The sequence below is a fragment of the Ovis canadensis genome, chromosome 12 (genome assembly GCF_042477335.2).
Source record: "Ovis canadensis isolate MfBH-ARS-UI-01 breed Bighorn chromosome 12, ARS-UI_OviCan_v2, whole genome shotgun sequence".
Classification (NCBI taxonomy): domain Eukaryota; kingdom Metazoa; phylum Chordata; class Mammalia; order Artiodactyla; family Bovidae; genus Ovis; species Ovis canadensis.
In genome coordinates this window covers 72,594,312-72,609,691 of record NC_091256.1, presented here as the reverse complement: position 1 = coordinate 72,609,691, position 15,380 = coordinate 72,594,312, and the positions used below count along the sequence as shown (strand labels likewise).

At 41.4% G+C, this 15,380-nt stretch overlaps 1 long non-coding RNA gene across 1 annotated transcript; it reads right to left on the bottom strand.

Annotated features, from left to right (window-relative positions):
* Positions 1-5,452: 5,452 nt before the first annotated feature.
* On the bottom strand, positions 5,453-12,443 carry LOC138416648 (uncharacterized). Its single transcript, XR_011247792.1, has 2 exons — positions 12,290-12,443; positions 5,453-8,583 (listed from the first exon to the last, which is right to left on the bottom strand). It is a non-coding gene; the product is annotated as an uncharacterized lncRNA (long non-coding RNA).
* Positions 12,444-15,380: the final 2,937 nt, after the last annotated feature.

Sequence of the window (15,380 nt, the reverse complement as noted above, 5' to 3'; positions counted from 1 at the left end):
CCCCCAAAATAAAGTCTGTTTATTTATTTTCACTGTTTCCCCATCTATTTGCCATGAAGTGATGGAACCAGATGCCATGATCTTCGTTTTCTGAATGTTGAGCTTTAAGCCAACTTTTTCACTCTCCTCTTTCACTTTCATCAAGAGGCTTTTTAGTTCCTCTTCACTTTCTGCCATAAGGATGGTGTCATCTGCATATCTGAGGTTATTGATATTTCTCCCGGCAATCTTGATTCCAGCTTGTGCTTCTTCCAGCCCAGCATTTCTCATGATGTACTCTGCATATAAGTTAAATAAGCAGGGTGACAATATACAGCCTTGCTGCTTGTCCTATTTGGAACCAGTCTGTTGTTCCATGTCCAGTTCTAACTGTTGCTTCCTGACCTGCATATAGGTTTCTCAAGAGGCAGGTCAGGTGGTCTGGTATTCCCATCTCTTGAAGAATTTTCCATAGTTTATTGTGATCCACACAGTCAAAGGCTTTGGCATAGTCACTAAAACAGAAATAGATGTTTTTCTGGAATTCTCTTGCTTTTTTGATGATCCAGTGGATGTTGGCTATTTGATCTCTGGTTCTTCTGCCTTTTCTAAAACCAGCTTGAACTTCTGGAAGTTCACAGTTCACATATTGCTGAAGCCTGGCTTGGAGAATTTTAAGCATTACTTTAGTAGCATGTGAGATGAGTGCAATTGTGCAGTAGTTTGAGCATTCTTTGGCATTGCCTTTCTTTGAGATTGAAATGAAAACTGACCTTTTCCAGTCCTGTGGCCACTGCTGAGTTTTCCAAATTTGCTGGCATATTGAGTACAGCACTTTCACAGCATCATCTTTCAGGATTTGAAACAGCTCCACTGGAATTCCATCACCTCCACTAGCTTTGTTCGTAGTGATGCTTTCTGAGGCCCACTTGACTTCACATTCCAAAATGTCTGGCTCTAGGTGAATGATCACACCATCATGATTCCCTGAGTCATGAAGATCTTTTTTGGACAGTTCTTCCGTGTATTCTTGCCACCTCTTCTTAATATCTTCTGCTTCTGTTAGGTGCATAGCATTTCTGTCCTTTATCGAGCCCATCTTTGCATGAAATGTTCCCTTGGTATCTCTAATTTTCCTGAAGAGATCTCTAGTCTTTCCCATTCTGTTCTTTTCCTCTATTTCTTTGCATTGATCGCTGAAGAAAGCTTTCTTATCTCTCCTCGCTATTCTTTGGAACTCTGCATTCAGATGCTTATATCTTTCCTTTTCTCCTTTGCTTTTTGCCTCTCTTCTTTTCACAGCTATTTGTAAGGCCTCCCCAGACAGCCATTTTGCTTTTTTGCATTTCTTTTCCATGGGGATGGTCTTGATCCCTGTCTCCTGTACAATGTCACAAACCTCAGTCCATAGTTCATCAGGCACTCTGTCTATCAGATCTAGTCCCTTAAATCTATTTCTCACTTCCACTGTATAATCATATGGGCTTTGATTTAGGTCATACCTGAATGGTCTAGTGGTTTACCCTACTTTCTTCAATTTAAGAAGATACTTAATCTCAGTTGGAATTAAGGAAATACAAATTATCACAATGATAGATGAAATTAAAAACTCCAAAAGTTTAACAGGGAGAGTGAAAAGGTTCGCTTAAAACTCAACAGTCAGAAAACTAAGATCATGGCATCCGGTCCCATCACTTCATGGGAAATAGATAGGGAAACAGTGGAAACAGTGGCTGACTTTATTTTGAGGGGCTCCAAAATCACTGCAGATGGTGACTGCAGCCACGAAATTAAAAGACGCTTACTCCTTGGAAGGAACGTTATGACCAACCTAGACAGCATATTAAAAAGCAGAGACATTACTTTCCCAACAAAATCCATCTAGTCAGGGCTATGGTTTTTCCATAACCATAGTCATGTATGGATGTGAGAGTTGGACTATAAAGAAAGCTGAGTGCTGAAGAACTGATGCTTTTGAACTGTGGTGTTGGAGAAGACTCTTGAGAGTCCCCTGGACTGCAAGGAGATCCAACTAGTCCATCCTAAAGGAGATCAGTCCTGGGTGTTCATTGGAAGGACTGATGTTGAAGCTGAAGCTCCAGTACTTTGGCCACCTCATGCGAAGAGTTGACTCACTGGAAAAGACTTTGATGCCGGGAGGGATTGGGGGCAGGAGGAGAAGGGAACGACAAAGGATAAGATGGCTGGATGGCATCACCGACTCAACGGACATGAGTTTGAGTAAACTCCAGGAGTTGGCAATGGACAAGGGAGGCCTGGCGTGCTGCAGTCCATCGGGTCGCAAAGAGTTGGACACAACTGAGTGACGGCACTGAACTGAACTGAAAAGTTTAATAATTTCCAGAATTGGCAAGTGTGGGGTAATAGGGAATCTCATTCCTGCTGGTATAATATGATTGGAGGGCAATTAGTGATATATTTCAAAATTATAACATTATTTTGACCCCCAAATTCCATTTCTAGGGACCTAAATTCAGAAATATTTGCATATTATATTAACAACATTTATTTAATATAAATCATGTGCCAAGCCCTGTAAAGCTGCTTTATTCATATTAGTCACTTAGAATCTGAGAGGAAGTTCTATTTTTACCCCATTTTACAGGTAAGGAAACAGAAACAAGTTAACAGTTAAGAAGTGGCAGTGCAGGGATCCAGACACAGTGCTCACTTCTGTGTGACACTGCAGATACTATGCTGTCTCTCTCAAAGAAATATGCATATAGATGCATATTGTACCATGACTTGTATTTTCTTGGAGTTGAATAAAAGGTGAATGTTCAGCGATAGGAGAGGTGGTTACATGGCAAATTCAAATGATAGGATATTATGCAGTAATTCAGAAAAGCGAATCCAAGAAAATTAAAAACATTTAGTCATGTAAAACATGAATATTTATAGTATTTTTATAGAAACATTACCCATGGTAATCAAAAAGCAGGAATAACCCAAATGGCCATTCATCACCAACTGATGGATACATAAAACATAGTCTATCCATAAGATGGAAGGTTATTCAGCCCTGAAAAAGAGTGAAGCTCTGCCACATCTGCCACATGGATGAAACTGGAAAACATGCTAAATCATAAAAGATGCAAATGGCCATACTTTGCATGACTGTATTTATATGAAATGTCCAGAATAAGCAAATCTAAGGGCAGAAAATAGATTATGGTTGCCAGGGGAATGAGTAGGCTTCCCTGGTGGCTCAGATGGTAAAGCATCTGCCTACAATGCGGGAGACCCTGGTTCGATCCCTGGGTCAGGAAGATCCTCTGGAGAAGGAAATGGCAACCCACTCCAGTTCTCTTGCCATGGAAAATCCCATGGATGGAGGACCCTGGTAGGCTACAGTCTATGGGGTCGCAAAGAGTCGGACACGACTGAGAGACTTCAGGGGAATGAGTGGACAGGGAAATTGAGACTAATGGCTAATTGATACAAGGATTCTTTTTGGGGTGATGGAAACATTCTAGAATTAAATAGTGGTGAAGGTTGCACAGCATAGTGAATATAATAAAAACCATTGAGTTACATACTTTAAAATGATGGGATTTTATATTATGTGAGTTATATCTCAATTTCAAAAAGAGATAAGTATCTTTGTGCAGAAAAATGTTAAATAAAAAACAGCAAACCTCTAAACATTATGAATAGTGTGTTTCCATTTATGAAAAAGGAAACATATGTGTTTATAAATGCATAGGAAAAAGTCGACAAGAATATAGACTAGTCTGTTAACAGAGTTTTCCTCTGGAGTGAAAACACAATTGGGAGAGAGAAGTGAAAGGCAGACACTTTCTGGTCTGCCAGAAAACTTTTTACTCTATGTACTTTTCACTGAATATACTTATATTTTGAATTTCTTTACAATAATCATATATTACTTTTATAATTTTAAAAATTAAAATAAAAGCTTTTAAACATTAGTTTTTCTGGCTTAGTGACTAAGTCATGTCTGACTCTTTGTGACCCCATGGACTGTAGCCAACCAGGCTCCTCTGTCCGTGGGATTTCCCAGGCAAGAATACTGGAGTGGGTTGTCATTTCCTTCTCCAGGAGATCTTTCCAAACCAGTGATCAAACCTGTGTCTCCGGAATTGGCAGGTGGATTCTTCACCACTGAGACCAGGGAAGCCCTAAGCTGGTAAATAAAAATAATCTCCAGAAATAAACCATAGACAAAATAATAGGGCACAATGGTAAAGCCCAGGACTGGTAGCCAGAAGACCCGAATTCCTGATTCAACTCTGCCTTAATGACTTTTGGGTCATTAAAAAGTTTATCTAGCATCTCTGGGTCTCAGTTTCCTCGTTTCTCAAACAGACAGCTGGACTAGATGACCACCATGAAACTTGCAGCTCTAGAATCTGGATTCCACAATAGGCCATCCTCCCTTCTTGCTCCATTGCCAAGGTTACTCACAGCTCCAGTCTTTCAGACCATGTTTTAGACAAGGCATGAAATACAGTCATGAATTGACACATATTCCAAGATCATAACCTTCTAGGAAAAGGATCATCAAACCCATTGCCCAGCTTCTGCTTAATTACGACCCTTTTTGTTTTATCTGATAGCAGTTAATTTCATGGACTTATGGTTGAGTCAAGTAATAGAATAGTTCTTGGACAAACAAGATAATTTGCCAGACAGGTCATTTTTTTGTTGTGGTTTAATACATGGAAATCTCATTTCAGAAAGCATGCAACTCTGAAATAAGTTATTTTCCTTTCATCATGTACATAACCTCTCAGTTGTCTTTTCATTAACTTTTGCTGGTCCTAGATAGAGAGAAAAGAGGAGGTCAAAGGGAAAAGAGAGAGGCATAAAGGCCCTTAGAATTCAGGGGTGCAAAAGAGGATGGCTCAATGAAGCATTATACATGAGTGGACAAATGAGTACCTACAAGAAATTTGTTTCCTTCTCTATCAGTGTTTCAGCTCCTCTGCCTGGTGGCTAAACTGCTGGAGCAAATGGTGGGGATGATGTGCCTATCTGAAGGGCCTGGAAGAGGACTCCCCAGAAGCAGAAGCTTATCCTCAAAAAGCTGAACCAACTCCATCAAGCATAGTGCCGGCTCAAGTAGATGCCCCCCAATTACCAGCATTCTCCCATTTCCCATCTTCCATGGGAGAACCTGAAGGAGAATAGAAAGAACACAGACTTGCAGACTTTGGAGCCTGTAAGACCTAGACCCACATCCTGTCTCTGCCATGGACCCTCTGTGTAACCTGGGACAACTGTGAAAACCACAGGATTGTCATGAAGTTTATGCAAGATAACAGATATAAAAGGCCTACCATGGTGACTGGCACACAATAGGTAATTAACGAACCTTAATTGTTTTTCATCTCTTCATTCTTAAGGAACCCAGGTCCTAAGTTTTGTCCAAAGCAGACCTCGAGAACTTCTTCAATAGGATGGTTTCTGGCAGCAAAGATATAACCCACCCTTTTATTTTTTTAATTTAGTACTTTTAATGTCATTGTACCCTGCATTTGAAGAAGGGTCTCCCCTTTATTTTGCACTGTGTGGGTTCCACAAATTAGTTAGCTATCTCTGAGGATGTATCAAACATTGTGTTCCCTTGAGTCCCCTCCCCTTGACCTGAGGAGAGGAGGAAACCTTAACTCCCCATTCCTCATGGATGAGAGGTCACATCACCATCTCTGAACCAATCCTCCACCAGCCTCTTCCCCTTCCCTCTTTTATAGAGATGGGTGATGGGAAGGCCAGCAGCTTCTGTATAGGGGGTTTAGCACTTGGTTTGGGAATGTATGGATCCTTGGCACTTAATTTTTGTCCTTTGCATTTGAAATCTTGACACTGGGACTATAAGGGCCTGGACTGCAAGGGAACTTCGGCTCCTTGTAACCACAAGGGTGGGGCTTCCCAGGTGGCTCAGTGGTAAAGAATCTGTCTGCAAAGCAGGAGATGCGTGTTCAATCCACTGGAGAAGGAGAAGGCAACCTGCTTTGGTATTCTTGCCTGGAAAACCCCATGGACAGAAGTCAGTCCATGGGGTCTCAAAAGAGTCAGACATGACTTAGCAACTAAACAACAGCAACAACAACAAACCGCTAGGGTGCCAGAACATTTGTGGGAAGGTAGGTGAACCAGCAAGGAAAGGAGAGGAGATCCTTTCAGTCTTGGCTGGCTTCCTTCCCAGCTGAGGGAACATGTGAGATTTCCCAGGGATGGAGGTGGAGTTCTCCTGGCAGAGCACCCTTGAGCAGAGTGGGTCTTCATTCCAGAGAACAACCACAGCTGTGTCTTTAGCCCTTGAGCATTCTTAGACAGTTCATCATGGTGGGGCTAGCCAGGCTGTTGGAAAGGACATCCAGAGGAGTCCTGTTCCAGGCAGGTCATGGGTCAGGCCCCAGAGCCCTGCTATAATGTGCTGACAAGATGGTACTCCTGCTGGAGCATGTGAGTGGCCCAGCAGATACCCTTCCTTTAATCAGACTTCATACATGAAGTATGCTAGCTTCAGATTTTCTCAGTTTTTAACCCAGGATACTCCCTAATTCTTTGTGGCAAAGAGACCAGGAAAGCCATGTGCTCAGTCTCTACAGGAAAATGGGCAGGGAGGGTCATGAGAATTTCCAGCTGTAGCAGGAAGCTCAGAAGGCCGGCTGGGTCTCCATCAAGGCTCAGTCAGGGCAGGGCCAGTGTACAGCAAGTGGGGAACTGGCCTTGATCCTGCAAAATACTAATTTCGCTGTAGAGTCTACCATTTCTTTGTCAAATTTGTATATGTTGCCTGTAGGGCACTCACTTCCTTTCTAGAGGCAAGAGGTCAGTTGAAAGGATGTTCAGTTTCCTTCACTGTGAGTGCTCCAGTGTCCCAAAGCCAATGCATCTGACCCTGGGGCTGGAACTACGTCAGGTCCTGGGAATGCTGGCCTTAATCACCAGAACTGATGGTCGGCCTGGCTCACAAGAGATGCTCTTCACGGGCTAAAAGGCTTCTGGAGAAACGCACACAATATTGCAGCAGGCACAGCTCCCAGTGCTGGGTCTCCAGCGTGGACTGGTCTCCCAGTTACTTAATATCCTCTTCCTTGCTCAGTTCACTTTCCTTTCCCCAAGTGACCATCCAAACTCACAAGTTCAAACCTGCTGCCCAACCGCCATACCCTTCATTCTGAGCAGAATCCTCACTGCCGAGGAATTGTAACCACACCCATCCTTAGAGTCAGCTTCTCCACCTTATCTCTGAGGCTGGCTGAAGTTTCCCGTCCCCTGTCAAGGCCTCCACCCAAGTCCTTAACCCCCTCCCACTCACTCAGGTGACTTGCCACCTCTCCTCCTCACCTTTCTCCTCTTTCCTACCTTTGCCCTCTGCTTCGGGCTCTTTTTCTCCTTCCTCAGTCTCTCTGAGAGTGAAACCAACTATACTGCTTTCCTTGACTTTATCCTCTTCAATTTCATGCCTTTCTTTCTCCTTCTGAACCAGTTCTGCTCCAAACTAGGCCAACTGAGAAGCTCAGGGAGGCCAGGTGTCAGGGTCTGGGTACCCAGATAGGGAGGGGCTACAGTCAAGCCCCAGGACACAGAACAAAAAGAGAGCAGAGGGCAGCATCAGGTGAAACAGGGCGAGAACAAAAGAAATGGTCAAACACTGTATCGATCCAAAATATACTGGGTGGAGATGGGGAAAAGGTGGATGGGGATTAAAGGATCTGTGATTAGGAATAGGAAGATAGAGCCCAAAGTTTCAGGAAATTGGAAGGGAGCCAGTGAGATTTCTTAAGGTGCAGATACCTAGTCCAGCCTCCATTAATAGGGAACCTGTGGCCTTGCCCTTGGGTGGAGAGGGAACAATTAAGGATGTCAAGCCTGTTTGGACAATTTTCTTCCTCTGCCAGTCTCCTTAGAAGGATTATCAATGAGCACTACTCTACTTCTTTAGTCCAACATCACTTTAAAGCTCACTGCAGGGACTTTCCTGGTGTCCCAGTGGTTAGGAATCTATCTGCCAATGCAGGGGACACGGGTTTGATCCATAGTCCGGGACGATCCCACATGCTGCAGAGCAACTAAGCCTGTAAACTCAGGCTACTGAGCCCACACGCCCATGCTTCTCAACAAAAGAAGCCACTGCAATGAGAAGCCCACACACCGCAACTGGAGAGTAGCCCCTACTCGTCACAACTGGAGAAAGCCTGCGCACAACAGTGAAGACCCAGCGCAGCCAGAACAAACCAACAGAAAGTCACTACAGTCTGAATTCAGTCTCCACCTTCCCATCAAAACCTCCTGGGAAGTGATCACCAGTGGTCTCTGTGTTGGTCTCTTCTCTGAGTGCTCCTTCATGGGATTTTCCTCCTCCTGGTCCTTGGCTTGCCCAGTATCAAGTTTGTTTTAGGTTCTTCTAGCCATAATCACAGTCATTACACATTTTCTTCTACTCTTGTAGATTTTTAAATGACAGTTTTCTGTTATTTTCCAAATCTAGACAGTTGGTCCTTGGTTCTCTTCTGGTCACCAGAACTGTCTTGCTCTGAGATTCCCCAAACATTGCTTGTGCCGACATTGCTGGTCAGAAGCATCATGTGGCAAACGGAAAAGCAGAAAATGCTGCAGGATAAGGAAAGAAAACATGATGAGCGGCTACAAACAATGTCAGGTCAAGATACTTCTAAAAGAATGGGGATTTTAAACTTCTCTCTGAGGTGCTTACATACTCCCAAGATTTCCATATAGGATAACTGAATTAAAATATCCTGACTTTACCTCTTTGCCCACTGGGGGAGCAAGAGTAGACTTGAGTCATAGAACTGCCACTCTGGGGCACTATCATTAAGGAACTACTGACAGTGGGCTTCTCTGTCCAGCTCCTTTAGATTCTATTAGCTTTAATTCCTCTGAAAGAGAATCTCATTGGCACAGCTAATCTTTCCACACCAGGCCTTCCTTGGGAGGGAGTTCCTGCTTTTGCCTGGGAAATCAGCAAAGACTTCACAAGGGCTGTGACATTTGAGATAGCCTGAAAAAGATGATAGGTTCTAGATGTAACTGTGTGTGTGTGTATGTGTGTATGACGATTTCAGAATTTTTCAACATTATTCTAAATCTAGAGCCTTCATTCAACTATTATTTACTTTTTCCATTCTCTAAATCACAAGAGTCACTTTTGCTCTGAAAAACACTCCCCATTTGAAGGAATTAGATAGAGTCTCTCTCCCTCATTTTGGTAGGAACACTTGACGAAGTCTAGAAGAATGTTTTCCCATTCATTCATTCACTCAATAGTCTTGCTATCGCTAGAGCATATTTTTTTGCAGGTTTTAAAATGCACTTTACAGATTATTTTGTTTAAGCCTTACAACCACCCTACCTCAGTAATTATTGTTACAAAGCATATTAATTCTGGAAACTGAGGCTCTAGGCAGTTAAGTAACTTGTTCAAGATCAAATTATAAATATATATACTACCCAAAGCAATTTACAAATTCAATGCAATCCCTATCAAGCTACCAGCCACATTTTTCACAGAACTAGAACAAATCATTTCAAGATTTGTATGGAAATACAAAAAACCTCGAATAGCCAAAGCAATCTTGAGAAAGAAGAATGGAACTGGAGGAATCAACTTGCCTGACTTCAGGCTCTACTACAAAGCCACAGTCATCAAGACAGTATGGTACTGGCACAAAGACAGACATATAGATCAATGGAACAAAATAGAAAGCCCAGAGATAAATCCACACACATATGGACACCTTATCTTTGACAAAGGAGGCAAGAATATACAATGGAGTAAAGACAATCTCTTTAACAAGTGGTGCTGGGAAAACTGGTCAACCACTTGTAAAAGAATGAAACTAGATCACTTTCTAACACCGCACACAAAAATAAACTCAAAATGGATTAAAGATCTAAATGTAAGATCAGAAACTATAAAACTCCTAGAGGAGAACATAGGCAAAACACTCTCAGACATAAATCACAGCAGGATCCTCTATGATCCACCTCCCAGAATGCTGGAAATAAAAGCAAAAATAAACAAATGGGATCTAATTAAAATTAAAAGCTTCTGCACAACAAAGGAAAATATAAGCAAGGTGAAAAGACAGCCTTCTGAATGGGAGAAAATAATAGCAAATGAAGCAACTGACAAACAACTAATCTCAAAAATATACAAGCAACTTCTGCAGCTCAACTCCAGAAAAATAAACGACCCAATCAAAAAATGGGCCAAAGAACTAAATAGACATTTCTCCAAAGAAGACATACGGATGGCTAACAAACACATGAAAAGATGCTCAACATCACTCATTATTAGAGAAATGCAAATCAAAACCACAATGAGGTACCACTTCACACCAGTCAGAATGGCTGCGATCCAAAAATCTGCAAGCAATAAATGCTGGAGAGGGTGTGGAGAAAAGGGAACCCTCCTACACTGTTGGTGGGAATGCAAACTAGTACAGCCACTATGGAGAACAGTGTGGAGATTCCTTAAAAAATTGCAAATAGAACTACCTTATGACCCAGCAATCCCACTTCTGGGCATACACACCGAGGAAACCAGAATTGAAAGAGACACATGTACCCCAATGTTCATCACAGCACTGTTTATAATAGCCAGGACATGGAAACAACCTAGATGTCCATCAGCAGATGAATGGATAAGAAAGCTGTGGTACATATACACAATGGAGTATTACTCAGCCGTTAAAAAGAATTCATTTGAATCAGTTCTGATGAGATGGATGAAACTGGAGCCGATTATACAGAGTGAAGTAAGCCAGAAAGAAAAACACCAATACAGTATACTAACACATATATATGGAATTTAGGAAGATGGCAATGACGACCCTGTATGCAAGACAGGGAAAGAGACACAGATGTGTATAACGGACTTTTGGACTCAGAGGGAGAGGGAGAGGGTGGGATGATTTGGGAGAATGACATTCTAACATGTATACTATCATGTGAATTGAATCGCCAGTCTATGTCTGACGCAGGATGCAACATGCTTGGGGCTGGTGCATGGGGATGACCCAGAAAGATGTTATGGGGAGGGAGGTGGGAGGGGGGTTCATGTTTGGGAATGCATGTAAGAATTAAAGATTTTAAAATTTAAAAAATAAAAATAAATAAAAATAAAAAAATAAAATAAAAAATAAAATAAAAAAATAAAAAAAAAATCATGTACGATTTCTAACAAAAAAAAAAAAAATTATAAATATAGGAGGGTAAGGGAGACTTGAATCCAGGTTGAATCTCCAAAAACTACGTACTTTCCACTCCTTCATACTGGGATGACTCACAAAATGGTGCGTTAGATCTCCTGATGTAATTGAACTATCTATCAGTACATTACTGTCAGGCACTACCAGCTAACATCTGACATATTCTAGCTGAACATTTTCCTAAACTGAGAGTTCAGATTATACAACCAAGACGAGTACTCTTTGAAATAATTCTAAGAGTTTGAAAAAGTTTTCTAAGCAGTTTAAGAAATAAATTTACTTATTTTTAAAGCAAGTTTATTTTTAACAAATAAAAAATTCTGTCTCTTCTGGCATTTGTCCTTTTCTTCCATCCTCAGAAGCATATATATAACATTTATCAATATATAATAATACTGTCTTCCACATGATGAGCTGGTCATTCCTGCTTCTGTGTGCTTTTGGTTAACTTGGTGCACTTGACTCTAGGGCTAAGAAATCAGTTCAGTCCTCATGAGTAACTTTATTTTGGCATCCCTTGTCCCTTTTGGATTGGAAAAGTAACAGATGCTTATTGTATAAAAGGCAAATCATACAGATGTCTCAGGAAGTAAAAAGCCCTGGCAATCCCATCCCCAGACATAGCAGCTATTAATAATGTGGTACATAGTCTTTCAAATTTCCTCCGTTCATATACCAACACATACTATATTTATACATATTTTTACATAAATGGGATCTGCCTTACATACTGTTTGGCAATCATTGTTTGTTTTTGACAAACATCTTAGCTATCTTCCTTTGTCAGTATCTATAGATTGATCTCAGCTTTCAGATAGCGTTTGACAAAGGAAAACATCCGTTTCACAGAAACAGAATGAATTTCAAGTGTTTTGCCAGTGCCTGCCTTAATCAAAACAAAGCCTGGGTGAGAAAGCGGGCTAGTGCTGTATGCTAAAAAAAAAATCATCATCGTCTAATAGTTGTACCTACTACACAGTGTGTTGTTATAACATTCAGCCTTAAAAAATTTAGACCGTTACATCCACATTCTGAATTAGCAGCCAATAGACAGGAGATAACATGAGGAACGTTTTGGAAAATACCTTCTCGTGGGGTCGCCTTCAGGCAGCGGATTGCAAGGCTATGAGGCATTTCAGCAGCTTGCCCTTAGCTAGAAACACACTCCCAACACCTCAGCAATGATCTGTTGAAACCTCTCATTTAGTGAGAAACACAAGATAAATCATTCAGTATGCTAGGCAATTCATTAACCCATCAAGGGTTTTCTTCCTGAGCCTGGGATAACAGGCAAAAAAAAAAAGAATATAATCCTTAATGAATAACAAAAGGTACTGCTGGAGGAATGGGAACACACACGTACGAGGCATGTGATGGGCTCTCTTTTTCCATCTGGAACAACCTGCCTGTCATCTCTTGAACATACTCAGAGTTTTGCCGTAGATTGATCTTGCCTGGGAATGAGATACGTTTTTTTTTTTTCCCAGCTGTCTTGGAAATGGGAACTGACATAAGTGACAGACCATACTCACAGAAGGCCATATGTCTAATATTCCAGGTCTTGGACCATCCATAAAGAACCAAAGAAGTACCCTAAGACTCGCCAGCATTTTATAAGACAGCAAAGAGAAGACATGTTCTGAGGCTGAGCCATAAAAATCAGCGTTAGTCCGGGGATTATCTAAAATGTAGCCAAGTCATAGGCCTCAGAAAACTGAATACACTATGTTCTTTTTCATGTTTTTCCATAGCTTTGGGGCTCATCAGGGAATCCTGAAGCTGGATTTACAGGAAGCAAATGTTTTGCGGTGAAGTTTTATTACTACTTTTCAAAACAAATTTTTTCCTTCCCTCCCTATTGTTTCTTTATTCTGTGAGATATTTTGTTTTCCAACTCTGAGTCCTGGTTTGGGAATCTTCATTTCTCAAATGAAAAGTTTAATAGGGCAAAATATTTAGAAGCTAATTCTTTCTCCTTTTCCCTAAATCTCTGATTTGCTGTCACTAGGATAAGATCTCGGAGAAGGCAATGGCACCCCACTCCAGTACTCTTGCCTGGAAAATCCCATGGACGGAGGAGCCTGGTGGGCTGCAGTCCATGGGATCGCAAAGAGTCGAACACAACTGAGCGACTTCACTTTGACTTTTCACTTTCGTGCATTGGAGAAGGAAATGGCAACCCACTCCAGTGTTCTTGCCTAGAGAATCCTAGGGATGGGGGAGCCTGGTGGGCTGCCGTCTATGGGGTCGCAAGAGTCAGACACGACTGAAGCGACTTAGCAGCAGCAGCAGCAGCAGCAGGATAAGATCTCATGAGCAGGTTGCTGCAAGTTCCATACGCTCTCTTGGTCTTAGATGGCTTTGACCTGCAGTGCCCTTCTGAAGCAAGGCTTCAGTTCCCCAGCCAGAGATTGAGGTCAGTTCTCAGAAGTGAGAGCACCAAATCCTAGCCGCTAGACCAGTGGTCAATGACAAGGCCTTAGCCCTTCGGCTTTGCAGAAAAAGAATTCCCACAAAGACGAAAAGTAGTAAAATAAAGTATTTATCCAGAAGAAGAATTTTAAAAAGAGAGTACAGTTTGTGCAGATAGACACACGGGTGAACTCAGAGGAAGAGTCGCTGAGTCAAGCCCTCATGGTAGTTCGAATTATTTTTATGTGAGATTTCTTCCGGGTTTCGTTTGGGTAATCATTTTGATTTGACTGGTTCAGAGTCCATATTTGGCATATCTGAGGATCTTCCCACGTAAGCACACACATCTCTTAACCAAGATGGATGCTAGTGAAGAGGCCTATGGGTAGTATACATCAGTTAGTATCACTCCCTTTTTGACCTCCAAGGAGTCTTTCTGTCCACGTGTGGTTAGGGAAGTCTCCTGACTTCGAGAATGAGTAATATATGGTCTCTTGTCTTCTACCTGGGTAGGGCCCAGTCTCCTCTCTCAGTTGACCTGCTATTCTCATTTTGGAGTATTGGTCCACAGGGTTACCCTGGGTGGGGGGCCCATCAGGAGTAAGAAAGTAAGTTTGGGAGGGATAAAAGGAGGATAATGAAAATTTCTTAAGTTTTCAGCAATCTGATGATCATTAATAATGTTCATGTTAATAATTATTAGGGTAACTAAATGTTCCAGGTTACCCAGGATAACCTGGTTTATGCCTGTGGTGCAAGCATATAACTAACAGCATCCACTTTCTCTTTTAAAAGTGTTCTGGACACTAAATTACATAATCACTTTTAATCATATAAGACACTATTCTGCTATCACAATGGAAGGAGGGGGTCACATAACAACTATACTTCGAACAGTATATTAACTGTATGTTACACAATGGTAGTTTTCTTTCAAAATTTAAAGTGCACATCTCTTCTATCCTAGAAATTTCTCTTCTTTGAATTTTTTTTATAGAAATTCTCAAGTTATGAGCAGATTATGTGTAAGTGTGTGTGTGTATACAAGTCATGCTCACACCTACAGAGACACAAAAATGTTTAGTGAAAATTGGAAAAGATCTAAATGCTCATCAGAAGAGTGGTTAAATACAATGGAATTTAATTGAATTTAATTATATGTAATTATAGAAAATATGCAATTATTATAAAAGAAGATGGTAGATATAGAATGATTGATGATATGATGACATGTTCAAGACTTATTTTTAAATTAAAAAAGCAAGTTGTAGAAATATATATATATATATATATATATATATGGCAGTGCTTGCCACGGCTTGCTCTAAATAACCTTTAGGTTCTCTCATATTTCCTCCGATTTCCACTCCCCATCTCCAAACCAGGCCAAACCAACCTCAGCGTAAATATGAATTGCTTGCTATGCAAATGCAGCTTCTCTCCTAACATTCCCATTTAACCAGATCCCCCTGTTTTCTCGGGCTTCCCCAGTAGCTTAGCTGGTAAAGAATCTACCTGCAGTGAGGGAGAACCTAGTTTGATCACTCCATTAGGAAGATCCCCTGGAGAAGGCTACTCACTCCAGTATTCTTGCTTGGAGAATCCCTATGGACAGAAGAGCCTGGTGTGCTACAGTCCATGGGGTCACAGAGTCCCCTCAACACACACATCAGCCTTTCCAATACAGAAATGCTGGAGATGCCATAATCTGCAATATAATCCTCTTGTTCTAACATGTATTTTGGAAAGAGATTTTCAAAGCTA